The sequence below is a fragment of the Dendrobates tinctorius genome, unplaced genomic scaffold (assembly GCF_039654945.1).
Source record: "Dendrobates tinctorius isolate UK_male_01 unplaced genomic scaffold, ASM3965494v1 ptg000326l, whole genome shotgun sequence".
NCBI classification, from domain to species: domain Eukaryota; kingdom Metazoa; phylum Chordata; class Amphibia; order Anura; family Dendrobatidae; genus Dendrobates; species Dendrobates tinctorius.
The window spans coordinates 6,723,813-6,736,413 of NW_027361993.1; the positions used below are offsets into that span (position 1 = coordinate 6,723,813).

The 12,601-nt window shown below is 46.1% G+C and overlaps 1 protein-coding gene across 6 annotated transcripts in view; it reads right to left on the reverse strand.

Annotated features, from left to right (window-relative positions):
* CAMTA1 (calmodulin binding transcription activator 1) overlaps window positions 1-12,601 on the reverse strand; it is a 2,204,257-nt gene that overhangs the window by 20,393 nt on the left and 2,171,263 nt on the right. The window lies entirely within an intron of this gene.

Here is a 12,601-nt window from a genome sequence, read left to right on the forward strand (position 1 = left end):
ACACAAAGCCATACATTGTCATACAACAGCTTGATCCAAACATTGTTGTGAACCATTATTCCCTTCCCCAACTAAAAAAAACTTGAAAAATAAAATATAGAATATTTTATGTAGAAATAAATATGAAAAGTGAAAAAATAAAAATGGATCAACCACACTGTAGGTTTCTACTCTCACGAAATGGTCATTCATATGTAGAATACATTGTAGGTAATTATTGAATTTATAGATTTTTTTATATCCAAAACCTCCATATATAGCACTAAATATTTATAGATAAACTGTATATATCAAGTTTCATTTTTGTGTACTTTTGTCTTGATACTTTTAAAAATGTCCTATTGCTGTGTCTACAGCTCATGTGTGGACCGCCTCCAGCAAATTAATTTATTTTCTAAAATTTGATGTTGACGACATTTTGTTTGAAGACAATGCTTCTAATGTAGAGAAACTTTCCAAATACTTTTATTTAGAAATATCCTGAAGTTTTAGGTCTATAGCTCCATGTGCAGAGCTATGTGCCTCTATGGTTTCAGACTACAAACAGACCCTCTTGTAGTCTAAGGCCTCTTTCACACTTCCGTTTTTGACAATCAGTCAAGATCCGCCGATTTTGAAAAAAAACGGATCCGCCATTTTTCTTTGCGGATCCGTTTTTTTCCCCATTGACTTTCATTATTGGCGGATCTTGATGGATTGCCGTCCGTTGCATCCGTTTATGTGCGGATCCGCCAAAATGTTGCTGTCCGTCAACATCCTCAAAGATTTCCAAACGGAGCTTGCAACGTTTTTTTGGCCGGCGGATCCTCCAGACACTGATTTAACCCGAAATTCTGTCTGGGTGCCGGACAAAAATAAAATTAATTCTCTCTCTCTCTCCTTTTCCAGGCTGCGATTCCTTTAACATTCTTCATTTGGCGGATCCGTCAAAAAAAACGGACGGGTGGCATCCGTTGTCATCAGTACTAAAACGGATCCGCTATCCGTCCTTTTGGCGGATTTTAACTGACACAAAAACCTGAAGTGTGAAAGAGGCCTAATTCGGTGGTCCTTCTCCCTTCCATATCATCCCTACTAAATAAAACCCAGAGGGTAAAATGCTGCTATTTCTACAGTTATTTGCAATCTTAAGCAATCCATTTAAAGAAGGTTTTAATGTATACATTTTTAACCTAATTGGTTTGCAGCTGGTAAAAAATTAAAATAAGCCATGCTCACCATCCCCTGCTCGAGTGCCGCCTCTCTGCTGCTGCTCCTGTTCTTTGTTGACAAGCTGCAGTGGTGCTGTCACCCTTACAGCACAGGAGTGAGTATAGTTAATGTTGTTATTTTTATCTACAGAAAGCCCACAGGGTTAAAAATTTCTAGATAAACTCCCTCAGTTATGGGGTAAAATAGACCTAAAGATTCCTATGAAAGCAGAAGTACTGTGCATCATAATAGCTGTTATATTCAGCTGGTCATCTTATAAAGTATCTATTTTTGTTAAATCTAGGATTAAAATATGTAACACTGGCGCTCAAAGCCCTATTGGAGCCTGCAATCCTGAGCTGTTGGCAATACGACAAGAATAGTGTCAGGAATGCGTATAATAGGTGTGTTTTATTACTGATCCTAAGCGCGGCTTCACTTTTAATTTTATTAAATTTAGGATTAAAGCTACTTAATTTCCTAATGTATCGGTATAGGGGTCTGACCTTAGTTCACCAAATTTTTCATACTGAACTGAACACTGAATGTAATATTGGCTTCGGGGTGGAATAAAATTTTTTTTTTAATTTCTCCTCTATGATGAAAAGATATGAGCAATCAAAGTATTTGGTACATAATGACTTAACTTTTTTTTGTTAAGTTCAAGAGAGTGTTAGCAGATTCTCACTGAAGAGGCAATTTGCGTATTGTCAGCTAGTAACTCATACAGGGAGAAGAGGTACACACCTCCAGCGATAACTCATACAGGGAGAAGTACAACACACCTCCAGTGCTAACAAATCATATAGGGATAAGAAGAACACACCTCCAGTGATAACAACTCATCTATAATAATAAATGCCCTAAGCAGCTTCCGGTTGTAACAACTTCCGTCCAGTTGTAACCGGTGACGTCACCGCACACCTCTTTCCATGTTAACCCTCAACACACCACTCCTCCTCAACACACACACTCCTCTCACCTTTCACCATCTCCACTCACGTCCACTCACTCTTTCACTCCACATACGACCCTTTCTCTCACTCCGTCTCTCATACTCACGCCGTCATCGCCGCTGATCCACGATCCCCGACATCTTCTTCCGCCGGTGCCCTCCTGGATCCAGACGTCCTCCACGCCGGTGACATGTTCTTGCGGCGACGCTATTTTGGATCGGCGAAATCCCGCGATACTCAAGATGGCGTCGCTGCAAGAACATGTCGCCGGCAAGGACGACGTCGGGATCCAAAATGGCGTCGGCGAAAACTCGCGAGATTTCGCCGACGCCATTTTGGATCCTGACGTCGTCCACGCCGGCGACATGTTCTCGCGGCGACGCCATCTTGACTATCGTGGGATTTCGTCGATCCAAAATGGCGTCGCCGCAAGAACATGTCGCCGGCATGGACAACGTCTGGATCGAGGATGGCACCGGCGGAAGAAGATGTCGGGGATCGTGGAGCAGCGGCGATGACGACGTGAGTATGAGAGACGGAGTGAGAGAAGGGGTCGTATGTGGAGTGAAAGAGTGAGTGGACATGAGAGGAGCGTGTGTTGAGGAGTGTGTGTGTTGAGAGTTAACATGGCAAGAGGTGTGATGCTATCGCATCCTCACGATGCGATAGCATCGGGCCATAATCTAGTATAGGGAGAAGAAAAATACCCCCCCAGTAATAACAACTCATGCTTTGGCAAAACTAATGTGTATTTAGTCCTGCCAATAAAGCTTATTTGAATTTGAATTTGAGAAGAACACCCCCCCAGTGATAACTCATACAGGGAGAAGTAGAACACACCTCCAGTAATAACAAATCATACAGGGAAAAGAAGATACCCCCAGTTATAACTAATAAAGGGAGAAGAAGAACACACCCTAAGTAATTATAACTCATAAAGGAATAAGAAGTACATACCTCCAGTGATAACTCATACAGGGAGAAGTACAACACATCTCCAGTGCTAACAACTCAAACAGGGAGAAGAACACACCCCCAGTAATAACAACTCATACAGGGAGAAGACGAAAACACCCCCAGTAATAACAACTTATACAGGGAGAAGAAGGATACACCCCCAGTAAGAACAACTTATACAGGGAGAAGAAGCATACACCCCCAGTAAGAACAACTCATACAGGGAGAAGAAGAACACCCCCCAGGAATAAAAACTCATACAGGGAGAAGAAGGATACACCCCCAGTAATAACAACTCATACAGGGAGAAGAAGGATACAACCCCAGTAAGAACAATTCATACAGAGAGAAGAAGAACACACACCCAGTAATAACAACTCATACAGGGAAAAGAAGAACACACCCCCAGCAAAAACTCATAAAGGGAGAAGAAGAACAAACCCTCAGTAATAACAACTCATACAGGGAGAAGAACATACCCCCAGTAATAACTCATATAGGGAGAAGAACACACTGCTTGTAAAAAGTATCTGATAAAACCCACTTACAATTCACAAAAGTTAACTCATTACGTGTCAAATACTTTGATTGCTAGCATCTTGTCAACAGAGAGACGAATTAAAAAAATGAAAAAAAACTTTTATTCCACTGTGCAGCTGCTATAATATCATGTATCCAGTTCAACATGAAACATTTGTTAAAACTCACTTGCCAAAAGTAAACGCTGCTTGAACTTCATTTGCAATCCTGTGCATGTGCACTAGCACTGGAGGAGCCCAATGGTGGGCACACAATGTGAGTGCAGTCACACTCTGATCCCTCGCTGCTGTCTGTGGCTGCCACTTGCTACACTAATACACCCTGAGGTGAGGCAAACAAGTGGCTTTAAATAGGATCTAGGCTTCAGAACTCACCTGCACTGATACCGGGTGCACACTGCTGGGCTCCTCCAGTATCAGTGTATGCATGCATTAATGTGGATTGACTTTAGAGTGTCAATGAAAATGAAAGTGCTCAACATGCAATTTGGAGGGCGCAATGGTGCAATAAACTGAAGCGCACTCATTTACATATCATGTAAAAATTTATTTCTCTGCCTATAAAACACTAAAGTGTATACTGCGGGTATGATTATTAGAGGGGTTAAGTTCCCTATATAAATGTATGTATAATAAGTTATATTTCCATTTTGGTGGTCATGGACTCCCTTTAAGACCCTTATGGACCAATTTTTGTTAAATAAAAAATATTGAATACTCCCTTTGTACATAAAAATATCTGTCTGCAGCCACCATTATGAGAGTTTACGAGTCAAATAAAGTTGTATTTATATTTAGAGGGAACTTAACAGGTTCAAAATGTTTGGAATCTATATTCAGAGAGTGATAGAGCTGGAAAAAAGCTGAACAGATTGATATAAACTGTTGGGCTTGGGGAAAGATTGCTTTGTACTTTTAAGTTGTCCAGTTCCCTTTAAAGTGGATTTATCACCAGATCTAACAAAATAATGTTATATGATGAAATACTGTAGGTTACTTGGCCCTGGTGAGGATGGTGTACTTACTTTGAAACTGAATCCCAGAATGACTCAGTAATCCTTAATGAACACTTAGAATTTTATGAGTTAAACTAATGTATTCACTGCCAAGTGTACTCAGGCTGCAAAGTGTACTTCCACCTGTTGAACTTAAATGACAAACTTGTTTCACTGTCTTCCTCTCTGCTGCTGACACCAAAGTCTTGCACATGCTCAGTAGAAGTTGTAATTAGCATAGCACTACAGTAAGGCCACGTACACACTATGAATATTTGTAAGTCAAAAGTAGGAGTGATGCAAATTGTCTCTTCAGAGAGAAAGTGAACTAAAATTCTAGTGCCACCTATAGGAAGTAACACTCCTAAAAGTCAATATTGACCCTGTAACGAGCCTTGTCACATAACTTAGGATAAAAGCCAAAGCCAAAACCAAAACCAAAATCTGAATTTGCAGGCACTGTGTTTCGGGGTATTGCCCCCTCATCAGTGCAAGGTGTGAGATCTATTTTGGCTAAGTGAGAGGCATCTGAACGGAATCCAAGGGGCAATGTTTCTCCTTGCGGAGAGTGACATGTCAAGCCTGACATGCTGAGGTGAGGAGACTTTTAAGCTGCAATGCTCCTCTGGGAAATATGCAAATTGTATCTTCAGAGAGGAAGAGGACCAACGGAAGGGGCGGGGCCTCCTTTTGTCCAGTGAGGCTCCCATAGCAGGAAGCTGCATTTTGCTGAGGCTCCTGGAGCAGAGAAGCAGAGAATGGCAGGCTGCACACCATGAAGCTGTGTGAGGATAGGACTTAGGGGCTGCACCATGGACCCAGGACTCAGACTGAGCACTCTGAGGATCAATTTTGGAAAAGGGTTGATGCTACTTTACTGGGCCTGCAAAGGGAAGATTATGACAAGCGGCTATGTGGGGAATGGGGAGCTGATGAGGGGCTGTGTGGGGAATTGGGGAATGATGACGGGATGTGTGGGGAAAGGGGGGATGATGAAGGGCTGTGTGGGGAATGGAGGATGATGGGGGGCTGTGTGGGGAATGGGGGATGATGAGGGGCTGTGTGGAATAGGGGAATGATGAGGGGCTGTGTGGGGAATGGGGGATGATGGTGGGCTGTGTGGGGAATGGGGGGATGATTAGGGCTGTGTGTGGAATTGGAGAATGATGAGGGTCTGTGTTGGGAATGGGGGATGATGAGGGGCTGTGTATGGAATAGGGGCAGTGATGAGGGGCTGTGTGGAATAGGGGGATGGTGAGGGTCTGTTTGGGGAATGGGGGATGATGGCGGGCTGTGTGGGGAATGGAGGGATGATGAGGGGCTGTGTGGGCAATGGGGAAATGATGATGGGATGTGTGGGGAATGGGGGAATGATGACAGGCTGTGTGGGGAATGGGGAATGATGAGGGGATGTGTGGGGATGGGGGATTTGATGTGTGTGGGGAGATTTGGAGAGGATGGGGGGACTTAATGTGTGTGGGGAGATCTGAGGACACAAAATGAGCAAAGGGGGGAGATGCAGGGCATGTATGAGGAAACAGTACAGGAGAATGGGGGCATGTATGAGGAAACAGTATGGTGGAATGGGGGCATGTATGAGGAAACAGTATGGGGGATTGGTGCAGAGAGTATGGGTAGTGAATGGGGGAATGTTTGCGGATACAGCATAAGTAGCGATGTGAAAAATGTATGTGGACACAGTATGGGGAGTGAGGGTGATGGGATGTTAGAACTATCCACAATTTGCATAGTTTCAGGCGCTCCCTCAAAACACATTTGTTCAGAACGGCCTGTCACGGTCACTAATCACAGTCATTCTATGTGTAAGTGTGCATGTGTAGCCCATTCACCATCTCCATCCATCCTTCACTCCCTCAAGATGGCTGGACCTTCATTGTAAATATACAATTGTAAATACACCCCTGTACTTTGTATCTCCCCCACCTCATTGTAGATTGTAAGCTCTCACGAGCAGGGTCGTCTTATTTTAATTACTGTATTGTTAACGTTATTACTTATTGTGTTTTGAAACTGTAAAGCGCTGCGGAATATGTTGGTGCTATATAAATAAAGATTATTATTATTATGTGTGTAGACACAGTGGGGGTATGTGTGAGCAGGGAGTATAGAAAGTGAGTGGGTAAATATATGAGGAGACAGTCTGGTGAACGGGGAGGGATGTAAGAGGAGACAGTATGTGGGAGGGGAATTGTGTGAGGCAACAGTATGGGGGAGAAAAGTGAGTGGGCACAGAATAGAAACTGAGTAGTGGGGGCGTAGCATGGGGAGACAGTGTAAGGGTACAGCCAGGAGGAGACAGTATACCAAGGAGGTGGAGTGTGATGACCGAGTACAGTAAAGAGACTGCGCCCTATAGGGGGGGCACTGTGAGAGGACAATGTGTATAGTGGGCCAGTATGGAAAGGAGAGGTCAGTGTAAAGAGCATGTACCATTAGATGGACAGCTTGGGGTCATATTTTGCGCAGACAATATAGTGAGGGGCAAATTTTTATTCAGGAGCTCTGCGTAGGGCAGGTATTTTTATTCAGGAGCATTATAATGACACTTCTATCTTTGTGTGGAGATTTGCTGCAGAAGACCGGAGAAGATGGAAGTCTGCAGAGACGGCTGTGGATGAGAAAACTCATTATGGGGTCTGGATAAGATGAAGAAAAGAAGGAGAATGACTCCAGAGACGTCATCTATAAGGTACCTTGATGAAAATGTAATTTGTGATGCTGACTAATTCTCATGTTTTTATTTAAAGGGGTTGTCCTGGTCTGTGCTGAGTCTGCAGACATTCTATGTGACTGCAGATTTCTGAATTCTCACAGTGCGCACTGAACGCTGTCAGGATTCTCTCGTGCCGGTAATTTACATACATGCGGTCACATGCTGACTAGACATGTGTGGCCTCACTCAATTAAAATGAATGGAGCGAGGCCAGGCACGTCTAGTTGGAATGTGGCCAGAAGTATATAAATCACATACTTGTGCTGACATGACCGTGTACTCTTGCAACCGGTAAGGGAGAATTCTTATGGTATGTGCACACGGTGTGGATTCTGCTGCAGTTCTGCAGCAGATTTGGCCCTGCGGAACTGCAGCAGAACTGCAAGTGATGTACAGTACCATTTAAGGCTATGTAAAACAAAAAACGCAGTGCACATGCTGCGGATTTTTCTGCACAGATTTGGTGCAGATTTAAAACTGCAGCATGTCACTTCTTTTGTGCAGTTCTGCAGCAGTTTACACCTGCTTCATTATAGAAATCCACAGGTGTAAAACTGCAAGGGAAATCTGCACAAAAAATACAGTGAATCTGCACTAAATCTGCACTAAATCCGCAGGTCATTTTACCTGCGAATTTAGCAAAATCTGCAACGCGCTGCGGATTCTGCTGTGGATCCGCAGCGGATATGCCTCTGCAGAACCGCAGCAGTTCCGCAGGCAATGTACAGTATAATGTTATCCTATGGGTTTTCAAATCCGCAGTGCACATGCTGTGGATTTTTCCATGCGGAAAAGCTGCGGTTTGAAATCCGCAGCATGTCAATTCTTTCTGCGGATTCCGCTGCGGATTGACACCTATTCCATTGTCCAGGTGTCAAAACGCAGGGGAAAACCACTGGCCAATCCGCAGAAAAACTGCAGGTCACTTTACCTGCGGTTTTACCTGCGGATCAGCACGGAAAAATCCGCAGGTGAATCCACAGCGTGTGCACATACCCTTAATGTGTGCAGTGCATTCGTTGTGAGAATTCAGAAGCATGCAATGTCAGGATTCAGCTCTGCAGGTTCCAGTAGTCATCACATGGACACTTCACTCATATGTGATTTTCATACTTATGGTCCTGTGACAACAAGCTTCTCTTCCTGCTTCTCTCAATTTTTCACTGATCATTGATAGCATTAGGAAGAGCAGCACGTCGGTACATGACTAAGTGTGCAAATCGCATGTGTGCTGGGGGGCACCAAACTGAATTCTTGCCCCGGGTGCCAGAAAGGCTAGATACACCTCTGCTTACAAATATCGATAGTGTGCCTAAGAAAGAGCCTGTTTTTCAGCAGCATTTTTGCTGTGTAATAACAATTAATAACAGCATCTGCTGTAACAAGCAAGTTCACTAAGAGTAATCTGCATATACTGTACTGTACGTACGGTATATCTATGGAGGAACATGGTGGGTCTTGGCTGTCAATCCCAATGCTGGAGGTGGGAGGGTAGAGAGTCTTCTGAACCACCCCTTTAACATGATTTACATATTTACAGGGAAAATGAGAAGAAACATTTTTTTAAGGTCAGGCGTCCAGAACCTTCCCAGAAGCTCTGTGAGTCAGTTTGTGGTGACATTAGTCGGGAATGGTTCTTCTAGTGACAGATAGACTTTAAGAATAAATCTGTCTCCCTTAAAGAGGCTGACCAATACCTTTTTTATTCAAGAATCATGACATATCCTTTGGATACTGTATGCTATAAATATCTGATCAGTGGGGGCATCACACCCAGCACCTCCACCGATCAGCTGTTCTTGGATGTTGCTGGAATATAGCAGCTCCATTAAAATTACAATGGCTGCAGCTACATATCCACCCTTATTCACTCGAATTATAGATCTGCATCATCCGGCCACAGCCAGTATACAAATAATGGCTCTGATGTGTTCTGGCAGCATCTGGGAACTTCTGAGGGTAGGCATCAGTTAAAAAGTAGCAGCCAACCCCTTTAAGCCTCCCCTAGTGGAAGCTGTAGGCAGCCAAGATTGTAATATTTAAAGGAAATGTATCTGTGGTGCCCCTGAGGCTCAGTTGCCACAGAGGTACTGCACCTCCTCCTGAGGTGTGGTGCCCCACCATCCAGGTAAGTTGGAGGCTCCTGACCACACTCCAACACTCGCACCCCACACAACAGAGTAGTTCAGCAAAGCCACATTGCAGCTCCCTGCTTGGAGTGTAGCAGAGCACCTTTGGTGGCTCCCTGCTTGGAACACGAAACGTGCTGGGAGGCGGGTGGAGTTGAGAATACATAAAAGAGCGGGAATGTTTAGGATTACAGGTCAGTCTGGGAGAGGAAGCCACTCAGAGAGGTGTGAGGAAAGAAGATCCCTGAGAGAGGGATGGAGGAAGGAGGTGCTGCAGCAGACCTCAGTGACCTGGGTCTGCTGGCACGGGAAAGGAAAGAAGTAGAAAGACATTGAACTGAAACCTGATCTTCCATAAGAGAGAGAGATTAGTATGGAACGAAGGAGTAAAAGGGAACAGAGGACGTGGGTTAGGAGAGAACCCTGCCTAGAAGTTCTAAGTACAAGGCCGAGGCCCGGTCCCTGAGGTTGTATTGATGCTAATGGTCCTGCAGCACACACCGGTGGAGTAGTGGGCTCTAAATGCACTACTCCCATCTAAGACTTGGGGGCACAACAGCCACTTGGATAGTGAGCCGGGACTCAGGAGTGAGGAGTCCCCGAAGCAGGCTACAGCTGTCTGCCGTACAAGTAGAGTTCTTGGGAACATCTGTCAGGAGGAACTCCAGTATAACTCAGTACTAGGAGATATTCACACTTAAAGGCGCTATAAGAGGAGACGTTCAGAAAGGTACATGTTGGCGGAGCATTGGAAGGGAGCATTCCATCTGACCTGGAGGTTGATTGAGCATCTGACCCGGAGGACACAGTACGGAGGCAGGCACCTGTGTGTACTACAGATCTGTGAGTAAAGCTTTGGAACTACAAGCCCTGGTGTCCTCAATTGATTCTTGCGTCAACACACCCAGCACTGCTACATCTGGGTACCAGCTTCGACACTGCTTGTGCCTCTTCTCTAACTCCACATCTACACTGCCCTGGGGCTATAGCTTCACCTGTGGGAAGCTTCACCATCTTGGCTGCACCACACCACCAGCCCCAGAGGATCTGCAAGCAGCGTCGGCTTAACATCTCACTTGCTGAACACCACAGGTGGCGTCACGAGCTATTCATTTAACTACATTCCACCACCATTTCGATTTCCCCATTACTTGGGTGCCCAGGGCCACGGTCCGGGTCACCGCTGCTGTGACACATTCCGCTGATAGCGGCCTGGTACCGAGTACCCCACGGCCCTGGGAGGGCAACCCAATCTTGGCGTCACGACCAGGATGACGAGACCCGATGCCATCGGGTTCTGTGTGCCTCAGATTTGTTGAACTTAAAATTCTTGAGAATGCAGAAGACCCAATTTAATAGACTGTAAGATGAACATTAAAAATGGCCGCTGGCATGGAGAAGAAGGGCGTGACGATATGGGAGGTTCTAGGAAAAGACCGCGAACAGTCTTGGGCCTCCCCTGCCTGAAATACTATGGGACAGCAACATGGCCCACCCCCCGAGGGGTTCGTATACTGGCTTGGTATGGAGGCGCTGGAAGAAGACGCCGCCCCAAGAAGGAGGGGCAGAAGCCAGTGGCGGGAAAAGAGCCGAGACAGGAAGAAGAACGCCATAACAACATGATGGAAGAAGAGGGAAGGAGGCCTGCGGATTGCGAGGAGGTGGATCTCCCCGGCGCCATGGCTGAAGGCTTGGACCCTGCTTCTAGGCTGAATCGACGGCAGCTGGAGGAGGAGATTGCCCGGCTGACCCAATGTTTGCGACTGAGGCAGGAGGCCTTGTGGAGACTGAACTGGCAGCGCGCCCAGGAGGGGCCTACACCTGCGGTAACCGCTGCTGCTGCACTGCCCCAGGCAGATTTCGCGGAGCCTGCCGCCACCATTACATCACCGGCAGCATCCGGAGCCCCTTCGCTGCCGCCACAGGAGGAATTGTATGAGGCCCCGGGAGCCGAAGCGGAGGAAGAGGAGCTCCCGCCCGGATCTGACACAGCTGCGCAGGTCCCGCCAGAGACCCCTGCGGACCCGGAGCCGCCGTTAGTTCCACCGCCGTCCCCGGTGTCCCACCGGGCAGCACCCGACGTCACTACGTCTGCACCGAAGCAGAGACCACCCGCTGGGAGGCACCAGGTATATACCCCTCCTAATGGGTTGCCCTCTGACTTCACTTTGTCGGAGGCTGGCTTGCGGGAACTCGAAATGGGACAGTTGGAAGAATCAGCTGGGGGCACTAGGTTGTCAGAGATGGGGAGGTGGAGGAGGTCCCTACTGAGAAGGGTACGATTGGAACAGGAGCGCACGATTCGGCATCTTCGGGGAATGGAGGAGTCTAGACCGCTTTGAGATAGTGACTTCGGGATCCCTTGGCTGCTGAGTCCCCATGTAGTTGCCTATCAGCACCAACAAGCTGCGGCATCCTCCAGTGCAAGGCCACACACCAGAGCAACAGAGCCACCCACCCATGAGGAACCGTTGATGGGTATCGATATGCATCATGGGTTCCCTTTACCACAGCTACAAGACCCTAGGCGGCAATCACATCAGCTGCCACAACCCTGCCCTTTGGCCAGCAACCAGCAACAACATGAAGATACCCAAAGCATCACATCTGGTAGCGGTTCCAGTCCAGAAACCCCAGGAGGAAACAACAACCATTAGTAAATCTCGTTACCCAGGAGGGTATTTGCATAGTTGTGCTATTGTTTTCTATTTTTTTTGCACCAGTTTTCCCATTTTTGGTTATCATGTCCTAGTTTATTTTCCCAGAGTTGCCAAGTTTTGTTGGCAGCCTTTATACTTGAACTAAGGAGATCATGAATGCTGAATGGTCCAGAACTGCCATTGTAAATAGTTGCACCTCTTTAGGTGCCCTCTCTTGGTTTTACATAGACACTTTGTGAAGATAAGGTCTACCTCATCTGGAGTATGAATCCAATCAAAGGACACTGCAAGAGATCCCGGCTGGGAGTGGTGTCCAGCGTTTACAAGAATTGTTGAAAGTTTTAATGTGAAGTATTTGATAATGATGTGTCTTATGAGAGTATTGGTAACTAGGAAATGGCTTTTATATAGAATTAGGAATGTTTTGACAGAGAGATGAG